The sequence below is a fragment of the Aricia agestis genome, chromosome 19 (assembly GCF_905147365.1).
Source record: "Aricia agestis chromosome 19, ilAriAges1.1, whole genome shotgun sequence".
In the NCBI taxonomy this organism is placed as follows: domain Eukaryota; kingdom Metazoa; phylum Arthropoda; class Insecta; order Lepidoptera; family Lycaenidae; genus Aricia; species Aricia agestis.
In genome coordinates, this window is record NC_056424.1 from 389,090 (window position 1) to 396,155 (window position 7,066).

The 7,066-nt window shown below is 37.9% G+C and overlaps 1 protein-coding gene across 1 annotated transcript in view; it reads left to right on the forward strand.

Moving 5' to 3' along the window:
• Nucleotides 1–7,066, forward strand: part of LOC121736560 (tubulin beta chain-like) — a 229,299-nt gene that overhangs the window by 133,910 nt on the left and 88,323 nt on the right. The gene's annotated exons all lie outside the window — the stretch shown is intronic.

Sequence of the window (7,066 nt, forward strand, 5' to 3'; positions counted from 1 at the left end):
TGGATACCTACCGTGTAAGAGTGTGACAGACGGTTGTATGATTTTTTTTTTATGAAAGAAGGGGGCAAACGAGCAAACGGGTCACCTGATGGAAAGCAACTTCCGTCGCCCATGGACACTCGCAGCATCAGAAGAGCTGCAGGTGCGTTGGAGGCCTTTTAAGAGGGAATAGGGTAATAGGGAAGGGTAGGGATGGGAAGGGAAGGGAATAGGGGAGGATAGGGAAGGGAATTGGGCCTCCGGTAAACTCACTTACTCGGCGAAACACAAATCAACTCCGGATTGATAAAAATCTGGATATCTTGATTTTTGCTTCAAGCAACCATCAGTCACGAATTTTGAATGAGTGTTGTCACATCTGACAAAATAGGAAAAAAATTAGAAACCTTTGAACATTTTCCGCAGTACTCAGAGAAATTCAATTTAATGAAGAGTTTGACAGATAATGTATCCAGGGGCTTATGTCAAAATTTTGAATTTTGATTTTTGAGTAATCAATGTTCCACTCTGACTGCTTTTACCACTAAAGGCAGCTAAAGGCTTTCACCTGTGTATAATATTATATTCTCTTTGCGACTGCAGCAGTAAGTGAGAACGTTTCACTAACGGCCGTTCCTAAATCCCAATATTCAATCTATCTCTGGTTTGACATACAACCGATCGCAGCTAGACATTGAATTGACATAAAATATATGTCTCTAATGTTTAATGTGAGCTATTCCTATCTCTAGTAGGGCAAAACCAGAGATAGATCAAATATTGGGAACGGCCGTAAGTAATTGCTTAAGTAATAAATAATTAAAGTTTATTAATGACTGATTGTGTAAATAGTTTACAACCTGAATGGTGTAGCTGAACCATTCTACTACTTTGGTGTGGTACGAGGCGACTTTTAGACATTTAAGATATGAATCTGTAATGTTTGGATATATCCAAACATTATTTTTTGATTCTAATTAGGTTATTTAAATGCAATAATTTTTATTTACCTACCGTAATATTTATAGCTGACATTTCAACCTTCCCGGTAATATGAACAAAGATCGATTTCGACGTATTTTAGTCACCCGAGAACTGAGTGTGTTGTTTTTTTCTCGGATTCAGACGTCACGGAACTTTTGGTCTGACGGCAAGCCAAAATGTCGACATTTCATTAATCCTACTAGATATAATTACTGTACTTATGGACTTCAGACTGTTTTAAATGTATTTAATTTTATTTATTTTACCTACCTTTGTTTACTTACTGAACTTCATCAAAATCTGTTCTGCTAAACCTGAAGAATAAGTAACAAACAGAGAGACTTTCAAAGGGGTATGGGTAATATTGGCGTCATTTTCAAATCTCGCGGCCACTCACCAAACCGGCATATTATGAAAGAACATATCAAGGGGAGTAAACTTTATTATGGGGGACATATAGCTAAACTATGTCGGAGCCGAGATATTAGGCATTTTTAATTCGTATTTTCAGCTAAAAGTAAATTCAATCATAACATGAATACTCAGGAAAAAAAAACGACATTATTTATTAGCCTAAAGCCTTCCTAGATATATGGGCTATCCAACACAAAAATAGTTTTTCAAATCGAACAAGCAGTTCCTGAGATTAGCACTTTCAAACACACAAACACTTCAGCTTGATAATATTAGTATACAGGGTATAACAAAACTAAGTGATAATACTTTAGGGTGTGTACTGTGTATGAGTCTACATAGAGTTTAGTGTAAAAGTAGTAGCGCTGAAAGAGAACATTTTTTTTCACTTTTGTATGAGGAAACTCTTCAGGCCAGCTGAGCGCTTGCCCATGCAAATCACAAAAAAAATGTCTTTCAGCGCTGCTTCTTTCACAGTGAACTCTATACAAGGGACACATAATATTAAATACTCTATTATCACTTAGTTTTGTTACAACCTGTAGATATAGATACAAGTATTCATTTCATCATTTATTTTTATTTTTAGTTATTCGTACATTTTAAAAGAATGACTTAACCAACATACAACTACGCGCCGTCATTTAATGAGTTTTTTAACTATTTATTTTTCTTTTGCAAAGAAATGCAAATTCAATTATTTCTCGAATTTCTGAAAGACTTTGATTTTGATTTTTTTATATTTTTTGTATAAGTAAATAGTTAATATTCTATAAAACATTCCTGCAGCTCCACGTGTATGAGCCGGGAAGTAGAATATTAAAAGCTAGACTAAAAATTCTGCCGAAAGGTGGCGTCCGGCGTCATAACTCATACCAGGAACTATGGCCAAAATTCGCTAAATAGTGGAAATAATCGACATTATATTATGGGAACAATACCCTAGAGTCATTTTACCTACAACACATTAAGTAATACACAAGAACAAAAATAAAATTGCATCTGGCCCTTTGAAAACCACTGTCTAGTGAAATCAAGTCTGGCTATATTTTAGTCGGACGAGAGTTAAACCCAGTGTGAAAATATGTATGAAAAATTATTCATATATTTGACGCGGACGAAGTCGTAGGCAATAGCTAGTGAGAAATATTATATATCCAACAGATTAATATACCCTTTCTATACCTATTTGTTATGGATAGCTCCATAAAGTAACGTTAATTACTATTGATTTTGTGAACATAAGGCGCAAAAATAAATATACTAAAATATACGTAGCTCAGCTGCGATATTACTTAGAACAATTTTTATTACTAATATATGTTTCTCTAATGTAGTGCTACAAAATAGTATTGGTTTAATCCCTGGCCGCTGGAAAAAAATGACGCCACAGGTCCATACAAAGTTACCTACTCAATGCCATTTGTAATTATTATACAGTGCGAAAGTTGTTTTTGTCTGTCTGTCTTGATGTTTAGACATTATGGATATGAGAGTATGGAAATAAATAATAATAATTATTAAGATTGTCGGAAGGCAATCATTTTCATTATCTATGTTTACGGTGGGTAACAATCCGGTTTCCAGTTCGAAAATTCTCATGTCGTCAATATTCGGGTCCTGCTAGAAGATAATAATTATATTATATAAGGGTGCAGTGTGACAAAACAAAGTGATGTGTCCCAGACCCCAGCTCACTGTGAAAGTAGCTCAGAGCTGAAAAAGCTATTTTTTGTGATCTGTATGGGCAAGCGCCCCAGCGTTTTTAATTTTCCAATATAAAAATAAAAGAAGTTACTCTTTCATCGCCGCTACTTTCATAGAGAACTTTAAACATTATCACATAATTTTGTTATACAGGGGCATAACAGACCACTCTGTACCAATCATATTAAGTATCTGCTGTCCAGTTAACCCCCATAACCAGAAAATATGCCTTTCCTTTTAACATAATATTTAGTTTATTATTATTAGGAAGTAATTACTTAATACACCGAGCACCCTCGCTTTCTTCGGCCCGCGTATTCTGGGTCAAGGCGCGCGATTACAGCAAATTGCAGCCGCCATCTTGTTTGTTGGGAGAGTAAACAAAATGGCGGACAGCTGTCACCTGTCAGCGCTAGATAGCTAGGTCCGTTTATAGACCTGCAATGATGTTTTGGTGAGTGGCCAATAATGAAACTAATGCCGCTGTCCTGACGCTTTATAGACAGATACGAGTATTGCGGCCAAAGTCAGGACACGTCGTCGACTCGTCGTCTTACAAAGTGCCATTTCACGAACAAAGTTGGGACACTCACGGCCCCATATATGCCATTCCCGTGCCACAAATCACAATGTCCTGTAATAGACTTATCTGCAATGACGGATTAAGACTACTCGATGCCCTATGACTACCTACTTGAATTGATGCCTATGAGTATCCCTATCCGTATGTCAACTAGAATTGATCTTTGAACCTTAACCCCCCAAACGTAATGCCCCAGGGGCCTAGGCAATTGCTTAATTTGATTAAGGGTCAATCCGTCACTGCTTATCTGCATCTATACCAAATGTAGAGTAGTCGATTTCACAATAATCTGTATAAATTTCATCGAATCCGCCGCAGGTCGACACGAATTTGTCCATATCGAACGATCTACATTTAATTAGAAGTAAGTAGTAATACCGAGCTGGCATTTTCATCGAAAGCGCGAGCACACACGAATCGCTAAATATCTTAATATAATAAATAGTTGAGTTTTTCAGCCGCGTGCCTCGACTTCAACTTTGGCCTTACACGAACGATCGTTGGCGATATCATTTAAAAAATTAAACGACCTCTAGTACAAGGCGAAATGAACTTTATTACTGGTATACAGGAGTTATTTTTAAACGGTCGCGTCGGTGTATAAGGCTGTTTAGCACGAGGGTAGCACGGCAGTGTGCGTGCGCCCTTTCTCCAGTTTTCGGTAACGGCAACGCACGCCCTTACGTTCAAAGCAGTTTTACCTTCAACAGGACCTTTGTGATAGTAACATAAGGATCAATTTTATGGAGACTCCGAGGTAAATAAACTCTAAACAGCCTTAAAGTATTACAATACGTTGCTATGCCTCCTGATAAGGATCTTCTTTTCTTCGATAGAAGACGACTAGATGTTTCCCGTGACCTCGCGAAATAAATACCAGTGATTTACTAAAACAACACACATTAATATGTCCATTTTATAGGACACTCGACACGTGTCTAAGTCATAAAATTGTATTTAAGAGCTTGTCTTACAGCCTGAATATTATTTTTGTACTGACTACCACCTCGTTAATTTAAATAGCAACAGCTTTTTACCAAAAGTTCACCAATTCTGTTGTCAGTAAACAAGAATGATTTAAAATTTCTGATACTTTAATAGGGAAAATATTATTATATTACTTAGTTAAGTTGTTTTTTATTAACTTATTTTATTGCCCCTACTTAACCGACTATGACTTAACGTAAGCACGTGTGGCGTGTGGCGGTACCCACAATTCGCCTAACATTCCTGCATCGCGCTATCGAAGTTTCGGAGAACGGCAAGATATATACAACGTCTGAAATGACGTCAGTGGGCTTCGGCCTGACCGAGCATGCTATCTTCCTTTTCGGCCGCCACGAACAACGTTAAATTGGATTTCAACGGATACGATTTTGGTATGCCGTATGCCCGTATGAGTCGTATGACTACGACCGTACAGTATAATAATAATCACTGTAACACCTAAACTATTATTCCAAATTTAATGAAATATGTGTAAATAGTTAGTAATAATAACCCGGGTCGCAAAGGCTACGTATAATTTAGGTTGTCGTGTTTTGATTGTTCCTTACGAATATTGAATTATATGGCAAGGAGCGGAACAATTAAGGATCGATTGAGTGAGCCCTAACGACGGTATTGCATGGTACTTAAATAATTGTAAGTTAGGTGACTGTAGAGGGCCGATATAAGACGAGCGCTTTATACTTACACATCTACGTTAGAAGTAGATACCTGGCTGACTTACATGGTGCCCAAATCAAGGCGGTCTACTCTCCTAGAGCAGAGCCGGGGATGGCTTTCGTCATCTATGGACTATATCCATACTAATATTATAACTTCACGACATAAACGCCGAACCAATTTGGCTAAAATTTGGTTAGTAACTTTATGTTCCGGGAACGGACATATTCTTTTTATCGTAGAAAAATATACGACTCAAGTGCGATTTAAACGGTGTTGCAATATCTACAAATTCTACCACACTGGCAAAATTAGCGGAACATTGGTAAAAAGGGCCAAAACTTGAACTCAAGTGGGCCGGGCTGTCTGAAAGCCTTTTTTATAGCTTCTAAGCTCATTCAAGATTCAAGGTTTTTATAGCAATTATGCCCTAATAAGTGTTTTTCGATTATTGACGTTGTAAGTGTTCCTGATAAGAATGGCGTTTTAGCGGGGTGCAAGGTATGCTCAGCTCATTTGATTGTTTGGTTTTTCCGTTTTTGGAAGAACACATTGCTTAGATACAAAATTAGTGATTTCCCAGCATCTGCGACAGCTAGAGCTGTAACCACGATAGAGAAAGGTCACACCTACCGTTCGGTCAGTCAGGCTAGGTGTGTCGGCTTCCGTGGTTCATCGTAACTTTCAACGCTTCAGAGAGACTGGATCTTACGTTCGGAGACGAGAACAAGGCAGATATCGGGTGACAATGGTTCAGGATGCCCATTTTGTAAGGAAACAAAACTTAAGAAATCGACCTCAAACTGCTATGCAGACGCGAAAACTGTCGGAACAGGTCCAAGATGAACGTGTATGTGAATGTAACAGTAAGAAGAAGACTCAAAGAAGTTAAATTAAACTCAAAAGTGCCAGCAAGGGCACCAAAACTTGAGACAGGACACCGAAGAGCCAGGCTAAGATTTGCGCGTGAACATCAAAATTAGACAAGTGAGTGAAATCTTGTACTGTACAGTGATGGGAGCAAATTCTGTGTACATTGTATTGACAGGCGATAAAGAATGTGGATAAATTATAAGGAAAGCTACAGGCCATCAAACTTACCGGAAACAGTGGCCTATGATGCAGGCTTCGTAATGGTTTGGAGTTGCATATGATTTGGAGCCCGCATGGAGCTGATGATTATAGATGATGGTACTTTGACAATACATGGCTATAGCACCGAAAACCTGGAACTGCATGGTGTTCTTTTTACACAGTTTTAGGTAGTAATTTCAATTTTATGTGCGTCCATAGAGTAAGAAAATCGGGCATTATTACCTAAACGATGCTGGCGTAGCCCAGGTGGAGAGGCCAGCGTGGTCTACGGATGTGGGTCCGATTGAAGACGTGTGGCACATCAATGGGTGAACGGTACGAGTTAAAACTCCAGCTCCAAAATGTGTCCAGGAGCTCGAGTTGGCGCTACTGGAGGAGTAGGAGAATATCCCACAGGAAATGATTGACAATTAAAATGCAAGCATGGAATGGCGTATCCAGGCCCTCTTGAGATCCATAGAAGGCATTACACGCTTTTAACATGGCATTTCTTTAATAAAAATGGAGAATTTATCTTAAAAACTTACTACTGAAATTTCAAAGATTTTCTTAATTTTTTGATTTTTGCTGATTTTTTTCTATTTTTCACGTTTTTATGCTCTAAATTTATATAAAATTTATTTTTTAATAATCAAT